Source organism: Vulpes lagopus, chromosome 1, assembly GCF_018345385.1.
Source record: "Vulpes lagopus strain Blue_001 chromosome 1, ASM1834538v1, whole genome shotgun sequence".
NCBI lineage: Eukaryota > Metazoa > Chordata > Mammalia > Carnivora > Canidae > Vulpes > Vulpes lagopus.
Genome location: NC_054824.1, coordinates 35,807,445 through 35,819,855, shown reverse-complemented (window position 1 = coordinate 35,819,855; position 12,411 = coordinate 35,807,445). Strand labels below are relative to the sequence as shown.

The 12,411-nt window shown below is 37.5% G+C and overlaps 1 pseudogene; it reads left to right on the top strand.

Annotated features, from left to right (window-relative positions):
* Positions 1-9,454, top strand: part of LOC121486535 — a 38,767-nt pseudogene extending 29,313 nt beyond the window's left edge.
* Positions 9,455-12,411: the final 2,957 nt, after the last annotated feature.

Below are 12,411 nucleotides of genomic sequence, written 5' to 3'. Positions count from 1 at the left end.
CAGCAGTTTGGCCTTTGTGGGGTCTGGATCCCCACATAAAAATACTGATTCCCAATGACTGGAGACTGTAGGCTCAAGAGAGCTCTATGGTTCACTACTTTGCACATGTCACACATGATAGATTGGAGAAAAGGACATCCATCTATGACTACACTGAGAGGCAACACCTCTACAAGCTTGTTCCTGGTTTTCCCTGAACTTTAGCCATGTGTATTTTTCCAGTGCTGATTTCAGTCTTCATCCTTTCACTGTAATAAACCATAGCCATGAATACAACAGCATTTCTGAGTTCTGTGAATCCTTCTAGCAAATCATTAACCCTGAGTTTGGTCTTGGAGACCCTCGACACAATCTGCACTTCAGCATTATACTTTTGTATTGTGGTTTCCAATTCAATTAGGCTTAAATGTAAATAAATAAAAATTAAAAAAAAAAAAAAAAAAGGGATCCCTGGGTGGCGCAGCGGTTTAGCGCCTGCCTTTGGCCCGGGGCGCGATCCTGGAGACCCGGGATCGAATCCCACATCGGGCTCCCAGTGCATGGAGCCTGCTTCTCCCTCTGCCTGTGTCTCTGCCTCTCTCTCTCTGTGACTATAATACATAAATAAATAAAAATTAAAAAAAAAATTAGGCTTAAATGTTGTTTAAATAATACATTTTGTATTAATTTTTCATTTTGCTGCCCTTTGCCCCAATATCTATTAGAAATTTATCCTAAAGAAATCATAATGAAATAAGGAAAGCTTTATCTCAATTTAAAAATTTATTATAGTATAATAGAAAATTGAAAACAACCTAAATTTTGAACATTACAGGTATGGTTTAATGAATGATAATAGGTCCATTTGGTGGAAAGTTATTAAAATGCTAAATTAAAGAGCACAACTGTTTCCATGTGTGCATGTAGACAAAAACTAAAAGAGAACATGGGACAAATAGATGATTTTTTGTAGTATTCAGACATTTTTAAAATGCTAATTATTACTGTAAAAAACTGTTTTTATAATAAGTATCTATTTTTAAGAGTCAAATTGTGAATTTAATTCTTTGGTTTATGGTACTAACTTAATATTTTTAATATGAACTACTAAAAATCAAGATCACTGACATATAAACTATTCATTACTGAAACAGATATTCTAGGTTCTATATGGAATGCAGTTCCCAGCAAAGGATTAGGAAATAAGAGAATGAGCAATGTGGAAACATGTGGTGGAAAGAGTTTGGACGCTAGGGTCACACTCACATCATTGAACACCAGTTTTACTTGCTACTAGCTGTGAGGTCATGAGCAGTCTCCTTCACCTTGCAGAAACTAAGTCTCCTTATTTGTTAACTGAGAATAATGACAATAAATGCTTTATAGAGTTACTACCACAATAAATGAGTAAAACACTTAATGCAGTACCTGTATAAGAAAAAACTAAATAAATTTTCAGTCTGTTTCTTTCTCAATTCTACTCTCAAAGATTAGATGTTAATCTATGTATTTTTAAAGTGCTCTTCTCCCATGACACCTACTTTCCATATCATATTCATTATGAAGTAATGTAGTCTCATGACATAATGATGACCCAATAGATTTGAAAAGAAATCTTAATTTTTTGATGATTGATTTAAGGGTTGGTAAGTACACACATTATTTGTTTTTCACTTAGCTAAGTCATAGATCCAATTTCGAAAATCAGATAATCTCATCTGAACCTGTTACTAATTTTCAAGTCCAAAACTAAAGCAATGTTAGCATAACAAATATGTATCAGAGCCCATTAGTGAACCGAAAACAACAACAAAAATAGAAAAATAATGCAATAAAAATCTTACCACAGCCACTGTCACTGCTTTCCAAAAGCTTCTGGGCATTGTATTTTGCTAAGGAATTCAAAGATGGAAAATTTCAGAAATTGTTTCTCTATTTTTAGAAAATGGTGTTCAAATTGTCTTTCCTTGGTTAGTTCAAAAGCAAAATAAAATGATAGTTCACAAATATTTTCATCTGGGTTGCAATGTTTCATTGTACATCCAGCCTATCTGATATGTTACTTTAATTATGTTTTTGTGGGGGAGGTATTGTCTGTTACCAAAGCATGTTCTTTATTTGGTCAAACGGGTGATTCAGAGAAAAACAAGTAAGACAATTTTCATTTTCTTACTAGTGGGAGTCAAGTCTGCATTGAAGAAATATTTGTCATGCTCACCACATTTTTGTTGTATACTTGTCTCACAGAGCTAGTGTACAACTTCAAAGAAAGAAGAATGGCTGCTATGTAAAATACTGGAGAAATACTCTCTACCACCCATCTTCCCTCCTACAGGATAGCCAGGCCAGTGTTTCCAAAACATCTTTCAATTCTGAATCTTGCTCAAAATGTCCTAAAGTTTTTCTTTTGTCTCTTGCCTAGCAATCAGGCTGTCCAGCCCACTCTCAATGATTCCTCTTACCAAAAGCACCGCAATAACAAGGCCAAACTAGTCCACCTCTATACTTTTCTCATCCTGCTACAACTGCTTAAGTCACTTTTATTTAAATCCTAATCACCTCTCAAGACCCAGCTCAAGCCCTTTCTCATTCATAAGACCTTTCCCAGTCCTTGTGGATCACACTTTAGCTTTCTGAATGCCCTTAAGTAGCTTTTGTCTGAACTTTCCTTTTGGTATTTAATGAAATACTCTGTATCCTTGCCATGCCTTTTTATGACCCACCTTCTACCCCAGTTGTTGAAAATACAAAGTGTATAACACAGAAGCAAAAATGATATTATATCTGTGGTAGATTGTATTATTGTTTATAATTATTCACTCCTTCCTTTGTGAGTACAATGTTTCCCCACCCCCTTTCACCCCCATGGACTTTGGGCTTGAACATCTGATGTGCTTTAGCCAATGGAATATTTGCTATGTATCACTTCCAAACAGAAGCTTTTAAAGGAATTTTAAAGGAATAAGATTCCAAAAGTCTCCTAGATCCTATACCCTCTATCATCAGAAAAGCATGTTTGTGCATAAGGTTTTCCTTTAGTTTAGGTCCCAAAATAAGGTGATATGTGGAGGAAATTTAGCCTTCAGGCTAGAGAACAATCACTACATCCAACCAGGAGCTGACGATATGAACCTGAAAAATTAGATATTGTAAACTGCTGATAATTTGAGATTGCTTATCCATAGTGAAAGCTAACAGATATAATTAAGAATTTTGTAGGTACTGTGTTCTATATTCACAACATCTCATCTAAACAACACAATAATCCTATGGGCTAACATACTTTAGTATCCCCATTTTACGTATGAGAAAACAAAGATAAGAGAGGTAAAGTAACTAATCCAAAACACACAGTACTAGGGCAGCCTGGGTGGCTCAGCAGTTTAGCGCCGCCTTCAGTCCAGGCCCTGATCCTGGAGACCCCAAATTGAGTTCCATGTCGAGCTCCCTGCATAGAGTCCGCTTCTCCTTCTGCCTGTGTCTCTGCTTCTCTCTCTCTCTCTCTCTCTCTCTCTCTCTGTGTCACTCATGAATAAATAAATAAAATCTTTTAAAAAAAACCACACACACTACTGTAAAATTAGAATTAGACACATCTAGCTTTGAAGTTAGATTCTATCACTTTTTAAAAATAGTATTATAGGCATAATACAATCTTACTGGAATTCAGTCATATGTAAAGATAATGCTTAAGTTCTTCTCACTGTACTTCTAAAGGCTGTTGGGAGGATTAAATTTAATCATGTGAATGATCTAATAATTTAATAAATAAGTGAACCTTAATTTATGTCACCTCTAAATTAGGCCCTAAGATAAAACTTGGTATCAGGAGTTTAAGAAGCATGTGTGAAAAAAGTGGAAGAAATGAGATGGAGAATGAGAAAAGTCAATAAAATAATTAGGTTTCTATTTGAGGAATTGGGCTCAATCCCACTAAGATAGGTATATGTGGACTATGTCTCAGACAGTTAGTTAAATTCCTATCAAGCCCAACCATTTCACAAATAATGACAAACCCGAGACCAAAAAATATAAACAAGCAAAAACAGTAAAGTGAAGTTACTGGAAAGTGAACAAAAAAGTGAACAAGTGGATTCTGGAAGAATCAAAACTTGGAAGAATCAAAACAGATGAGTTTCCCATATTACAGATTTTACCCTGAGAGCAGGCTGAAATTAGCACTACACAGTGTGTCTAAAACTCTAATACAAAACAGTCTTTCTGGCCTGAAGAATCAGAGGATGGAATTTAGAGTAGCCACAGATCCTGGAAAGTTTGGAGGGTGGGAGCTGAAAAAGAAGTAAACCAGAAAGGAAGAGCCCGGAATTCTGTTTATAAACTCTGATCAAGCCTCTGAACCATACATGAATGGGGCAGACTCCAGTACCTCAGCTAAGAACAAAAGGAATGAACAAAGAATGAGTTGCTGCCCCAGAAAAAGCATTTACAGTTTGAGTTTGACCAAGTTAATTTTCCACTTAAAAACATAATGAACAGGGGATCCCTGGGTGGCGCAGCGGTTTGGCGCCTGCCTTTGGCCCGGGGCGCGATCCTGGAGACCCAGGATCGAATCCCACATCAGGCTCCCGGTGCATGGAGCCTGCTTCTCCCTCTGCCTGTGTCTCTGCCTCTCTCTCTTTCTCTCTGTATGACTATCATAAATAAGTAAAAAATTAAAAAAAAAAAAAGAAAAACATAATGAACAATCTTTAGAGAAATATAGACTCACTACCTAGCTTTCTATAATGTCCAAGATACAATACAAAATTGCTCAATTTATGAAGAATCAGGGAGGTGTGATCCATTTTCAAGACACAAGACCATTAATCACGACCAATTCCAAAATGATCTAGACATTTAAATTGAATTTTAAGGAAGATTTTATAATTCTCCTCATTGAAATAAAAGACAATATTCTTGGGCATACGTCTATGAAGGCAAGGGAAACAAAAGCAAAAATGAACTATTGGGACTTCATAAAAAGCTTCTGCACAGCAAAGGAAACAGTCAATAAAACTAAAAGATAACCTACAGAATGGGAGAAGATATTTGCAAATGACATATCAGATAAAAGCTAGTATCCAAAATCTATAAAGAACTTTTATTTTTTTTAAGATTTATTTATTTATTTATTTATTTATTTATTCATTCATTCATTCATTCATTCATTCATTCACAAGAAACACAGAGAGAGGCAGAGGGAGAAGCAGGCTCCCTGCAGGGAGCCCAACATGGGACTTGATCCTGGGTCTCCAGGATGACACCCTGGGCTCAAGGTGGCGCTAAACTGCTGAGCCACCCCGGCTGCCCTATAAAGAACTTTTAAACCCAACAGCAAAGAAACAAACAATCCAATCATGAAATGGGCAAAAGACATGAACAGAAATTTCACCAAAGAAGACGTACACATGGCCAACAAGTACATGAGAAAATGTTCCACATCACTTGCCATCTGGGAAATACAAATCAAAACTACAATGTGATACCACCTCACACTAGTGAGAATGATGAAAATTAACAAGACAGGAAATAACAAATGTTGGAGAGGTGTGGAGAAAGTTGCAACAGTGCAACTCTTGCACTGTTGGTAGGAATGTGAACTGATACAGCCATTCTGGAAAACTGTGTGGAGCTTCCTCAAAGAGTTAAAAACAGAGCTGCCCTACGACCCAGGAATTGCACTACTGGGGATTTACCCCAAAGATACAGATGCAGTGAAATGCCGGAACACCTGCACCCAATGTTTATAGTAGCAATGTCCACAATAGCCAAACTGTGGAAGGAGCCTCAGTGTCCATCCAAAGATGAATGGATAAAGATGTGGTTTATATATACAATGGAATATTACTCAGCCATTAGAAAAGACGAATGCCCACCACTTGCTTCAATGTGGATGGAACTGGAGAGTATTATGCTGAGTGAAGTAAGTCAATCAGAGAAGGACAAGCATTATATGGTTTCACTCATATGGGAAATATAAAAAAAAGTGAAAGGTAATATAGGGGAAAGGAGAGAAAATGAGTGGGTGACAAAACATGAGAGACTCTTAACTCTGGGAAACGAACAAGGGGTAGTGGAAGGGCAGGTGGGCAAGGGTGTCTGGGTGATGGGCACTGAGAGGGGCACTTGACAGGATGAGCACTGGGTATTATACTATATGTTGGCAAATCGAACTCCAATAAAAAATATACATATAAAAAAATATATTCTTGGGCACCTGCATGGCTCAATGGTTGAGTGTCTGCCTTTGGCTCAGGTTGTGATCCCAGGATCCTGGGATCGAGCCCTGCATCAGGCCCCCGGCAAGGAGCCTGCTTCTCCCTCTGCCTATGTCTCTGCCTCTCTCTGTGTGTCTCTCAGGAATAAATAAATAAAATCTTTAATAAAAAAAATATTTTAAAATAGAACCAGAAGGAAAATCATGAACTGGCAAAAATGCAATTTTGAAATGATAAATCTCAATGGTAGGCTTAATATTAAACTGGATATGATAGAGGAAAGAATAAGTGAACTTGAAGATCAATAGAAATTATCCAATCTGAAGGACAAAGATTTTTGTTGTTGTTGTTTTATATTACGAAGTCTCTAAAAACTTTAGAACAATAACAGAAGTCTAACATACATGTATCAGAGTCCCCAAAGGAAAGCATAGAAAGAGAGAAGGAGAAAAAAAATTGAAATATAATGGCCAAAATTCCAAATTTGGTGAAGGACAAAAATTTACAGATTTGAGATTCAAAGAATTTTTTAAAAAGATTTATTTATTTATTTATTTATGATAGACATAGAGAGAGAGAGAGAGAGAGAGAGAGGCAGAGACACAGGCAGAGGGAGAAGCAGGCTCCATGCCGGGAGCCCGATGCGGGACTCGATCCCAGGACTCCAGGATCATGCCCTGGGCCAAAGGCAGGCACTAAACCGCTGAGCCACCCAAGGATTCCCTGATTCGAGATTGAAAATACAAAGAGAACCACACCTGGACACATCATAACTAAACTCCTAAAAAAACAACAATAAAGAGAAAATCTTAAAGCAGTCAAGGAAAAATGATACATTGCAATAGGGGCAGAACTATTTGACTATGAACAGACTTCTCATCAGAAACTGTAGACATCAGAAGACAGTAAAACAAAGTGGTGATGAAAGAAAAAATACACTGTCAATTCATAATTCTATTTCCAAGGAAAATGGCTTTCAAGTATACAGTTTAAAAAGGGGGGGGGGGATCCTTGGGTGGCTCAGTGGTTTAGCACCTGCCTTTGGCCCAGAGCATGGTCCTGGAGTCCCAGGATCGAATCCCATATCAGACTCCTTGCATGGAGCCTGCTTCTCCCTCTGCCTATGTCTCTGCTTCACTCTCTCTCTCTCTCTCTCTCTCTCTCTCTGTGTGTCTCTCATGAAAAAATAAATAAAAACCCTAAAAAATAAAATAAAGATATTTTTGCAATAGAAAACCAAAACAACTACAAGAAATGTAAAAAAGGAAAGAAAAAAACTTCTGTGGGCTGAAAAAAGTGAAACCAAGTAGAAACTCAAATCTTCAGAAAGAACTGTAGAAGTGATTACTATGGATAAATATAAAAGACTATTATTCTTTTAAAAACTATGACTATTTAAAGAAAATACAATTTGTCTTGGGCAGTTTATAATATATGTAGATGTAAATCATATGACATTTATAGCATAAAGGATGGAAAAGGAGGTCATTAATCTACAAAGTTTATGGTTTCTACACTTTTATGTCAAGCAGTCATGTATATATATTACACACATATATATTTGTATATATATTGCATATATATTACTATATATATAGATGATAAAAAGATAAATTATAGATAAATAGAACAGAGAAATAATAGAGGACACAAACAGAAAATAAATTATAAAATAGCAACCCTAAGTCCAACCACATCAATAATTACATTAAATGTTAATGAACTATTGGGGCACCTGGGAGGCTCACTCAGTTAAGTATCTGACTCAGCTCAGGTCTTGATCTCAGGGTCATGAATTCAAGTCCCCCACATTGGGCTACACCCTGGGCATGAGCCTACTTAAAAAAAATGTTAATGAACTAAATATTCCAATTAAAAGGCACAGATTGTTAGAATGAATAAAGAAGTGACACCCAACAATATGCTGTTTACAAGAGATGCACTTTAAATATAAAGACACAGGTTGAAAGGAATTAGAAAGCAAAGACAAATAATAATCATGAGAAGACTGGAGTGGTTGTATTAACATTAGACAAGACAGACTTCAAAAAGCATTCCACCAGAGAACAAGGAAGGTAGAGTTGCCCCTGCCTTCAGTGGAACAAGCACTTTTGGTACCGAGAAAGCCCTCAGACAGAAAAACAGTGACAGACATAGTGCCAAAAACTGTCTGCTGCTGTAGGTGAATGTAGTTGAGCCAAGGGAATGAAAAGAAGCTGCCAGTGGCATTTGCTACAAAATGAATGAATAAATCGATTAAAAGAGTGGTCTTACAGTCATTGCAATACAATGAGCTCCATAGAGATCACACTGGGGTAAGTGAGAGTCAGACAGGCACTGGATGACTCTGTGCCTTGCTCAGGAAAATAATTAAACATAGGCAGAGGATTTCTTAAGAAGCCAAAACACAAAATGTCATTATATGCAATCTTTGTGCAAACTCACTGGGAGGAGCCCAAGAAAAAGATGCTTCAGTCAACTTCTCAGTTTTCTTTTATTTTTTAAGATTTTATTTATTTATTCATGAGAGACACACACAGAGAGAAAGAAACATAGGCAGAGGGAGAGGCAGGCTCCCCTGAGGAGCCCCATGTGGGAGTCGATCCAAGGACCCAGGATTACCACCTGAGCCATAGGCAGATGCTCAATCACTGAGCCACCCATGTACCCAACTTCTCAGTTTTCTAAGAAGTGCTCAGAGAGGTGGAAGACTATGCTAAACAGAAAGAAAAAGAAGACACAGCAAAGGTGGATAGGGCCCATTATGAAAGACAAATGAAAATTCATATCCACCCTACAGGGGAAATAAAAAAGTTCAAGGATCTCTGTGCACCCAACAGGCCTCCTTTGGCTTTTTTCTTGTGTTGTTTTGAGTATAACCCCAAAATCAAAGAACATCCTAGCTTATCCACTGGTGACAACGCAAAGAAACTGGGAGAGATGTAGATTAACACTGCCTTACAAAAAGAAGGCTGCTCAGGCGAAGGAAAATTATGAAAAGGAGATTGCTACATACCGAGCTCAAGGAAATCCTGGTGTGACAAAAAACAAAAACAAACAAACAAAACAAAACAAAACAAAACAAAACAACAGGAGCTGCTAAGCCTGAAAAAAGCAAGAAAAAGAAGGAAGAGGAGGAAGAAGAGGATGATGAAGAGGAGGAAGAGGAAGATGAAGAAGATGCAGATGAAGAAGATGATGATGATGGGTTAGTTGGTTCTTTGGCAGTTTTTTTTTCTTGTCTACAAAGCATTTAACCCCTCTATACACAACTCATTCCTTTTAAAGAAAAAAATTGAAATGTAAAGCTGCATAAGGTTTGTTTTTAAATTGTCGGTTGTCTTTTTTATATGTAATTAACACACTATCAAATATGTCTTTTTTTAAGGATTTTATTTATTTATTCATGAGAGACACAGGGAGAGAGACTGAGACTTAGGCAGAAAGAGAAGCAGCCTCCCTGAAGGAAGCCTGATGTGGGACTCAGACGGTATTTTCAGTAGCTGCTACCTTTGCCTGGGACAATATGGGGGTTGTAAAATGGCATGGAAATTTTTTTTAAAGATTTTATTTATTTTGAGCCAAAGGCAGATGCTCAACCACTGAGCCCCTGGCATGGAAATTTAAAGCAGGTTCTTGTTGGTTCACAGCAGAAACTAGTTATGTATGGGGATGGTAGTTTTGTCATGATTAGATGCAGCTTATAGGAAATAATTGTTCTATTAACTGAATACCAAAAAAGTGCAAAAGAATTTTGTAATTGCAAAAAAAAGTTGCAGCAATTTTGTTGACATCCTGAATACTTCTAAATAAATATAATTTATTATTAAAAAAAGAATGAGGGAAGCCCGGGTGGTTCAGAGGTTTAGCACTGCCTTCGGCCCACGGTGGAATCCTGGAGACCCAGGATCGAGTGCCATGTTGGGTTCCCTGCACGGAGCCTGCTTCTCCCTCTGCCTGTGTCTATGCCTCTCTCTGTGTCTCTCATGAATAAATAAATAAAATCTTTAAAAAATAATACAATAAATTAAAAAAGAATGATCTCGGCAAAATAAGATAAACAGAAAACTTTTCTGCTACAAATACTTAGAAACACTAGCAAATGTAACAAAATTTTTTAAATGCATAGTAAGTTTCCCAAAAAGGGACCAGAAATGAAAAATCCATGTGACAGTCAAGTGACCTGATGCCATAGCTACAGGGAAAGGAGTGAAATTTGCAGGTGGACAAGAATAGATTTTAGGACACAGCAGGTTCTATTTATTTATTTATTTATTTATTTATTTATTTATTTATTTAATTCATGAAAGACAGAGAGAGTGAGGCAGAGACCAAGACAGAGGGAGAAGCAGACTCCCTGAAGGGAGCTTGATGTAGGACTTGATCCCAGGACTCTGGTATGCTCAACAACTGAGCCACGCAGGTGCTCCAAACACAGCAGGTTCTTGACTCATTGACCAAAAATGTTCAGGTCCCATAGTTACAAGATGGCCCCTTTCTACTAATAGACATTCTTGGCCTCTCATTCATTCTTTAAGGCCCTGTCCAATTGGGAAGAGATTCTGTGCCTTTCAAGTTTCTTTCTCTTATAAGCAATGAAAACTGAATTGAGGGCGGAGAAAAATGAGTGAGGAGATAGAGGGAATTCTTGACTCTTTAAATGAGACTTAAGGCCTTTCTGGATTCAGCACTCAAATAACAGCAATATGACCTATTATTCATCCATCTCTCAACTTTCCTCTGTTGGCTTTCTTCATGGAGATTTATTCCACATCGTAGCAAGATGGTAATTAGTATCTCTAAGATTACTGTTTTACTACTCCTTGTCCAACAAATAAGAAAGCTTCTCTTTCACTGTAGACAAACAGAAGTTCTGACTCTGTTTAGTCCAAATGGGTGACATGCCCATTCCTAAACCAATTACCTCAGAGATGCATTATTTTGATTTCCCAGTTAAGTCATATTCCTACTCCTGGAACACAGGCTGGAATCATCTACTTACGCTGTTGTAGCAGATACTTTGGTACTCTCTTGCCATTCTTCTCATTTCAGCCTCAGCCACGATAGAAACTTTGTACATGCTGAATCCACCTCACCTCAACACTGGCCCCGTGTTTCCCTACTTTTCTGCCCACTGCTTTCTAAAGCTTGAGAAGTTTGCTCAACTCACACACAGGCCCGGGCTAAGAGTGCAGGGAAATTAATGTCCCTAGTGACAACATTCAACCAACTAGAGGTGAGCATAGCAGATAATTATAGATATTACAAACCTCCAGGGCCCCAACCTTCTATCTACTTAGAGACAGGTCAAGCCTTCTCATCTACTCTAAAGAAATTCCCAAGAGTCTTCTACAATTTCCAATTGGAGTGCCAAAAGACAGTAAAACATGGATTCTAGTTCAGCTCTTTTCTCCTTTTCTTCCTTTTTTTCAAAAGTAATACAAGTTCAAATTCATCAACTCTATTCTTCCACAAACAACAGCAATCTCCTTTCAGATTCTACCACTCTTAAGCTACTTGCACATCATGTGCTGGCTGCCAAAGTTTCTGTCCTCTCTGTCAGAATCAGCTTTGAGTACAAAAGCTCTACTCAATTTACCTTGATTTCATTACCTTTTGATTAATATCCGCAACCAAAAGGCCTAAAGAAGTATAACATTATCTTTCATTCCAACTCTAATATTAGACCTTTTGTTGTGTAGGATCTGGAGAATGATCATGAGCACAAACAGTATAGGAACTTGTAATGTTTTCTCAACCAGTAGCCAACTTTATTCAAGAATCTCTTCCATCCACCCCAAAAAAGTTCTACACTCCTTTTATTTAATTAAAATCCCTCTGTAAGGAAACATTTCAGCTTCAAAAGTGTTACTCTCCCCCTTTAGCCAGTAAAATGTAAACAGTCTCTTACCAAACATTTTCTTGCATCTTACATTTTCTGGACCATAGCCTAATCCATCGATGCATGAGTATATAAGCCTGTCTAGAATGACATGTCTGTGACGGCAGCTGCTAGATCAAGTCAAGATCCCAAAGAAGTTTCCAGTGAGAATATTCCATCTGCTAACTTAAACAGGCAAACTGCACCAAACTGCACCTCAATTCCAAGTTAATACCAGTATGATTATATCTCATGTCTCAAAAAGTTGCCTTGTGCCCTAGTCTTGGCACAGACACAGATAGCACTTCTCTTCTCCAACACTGCCAGATAATT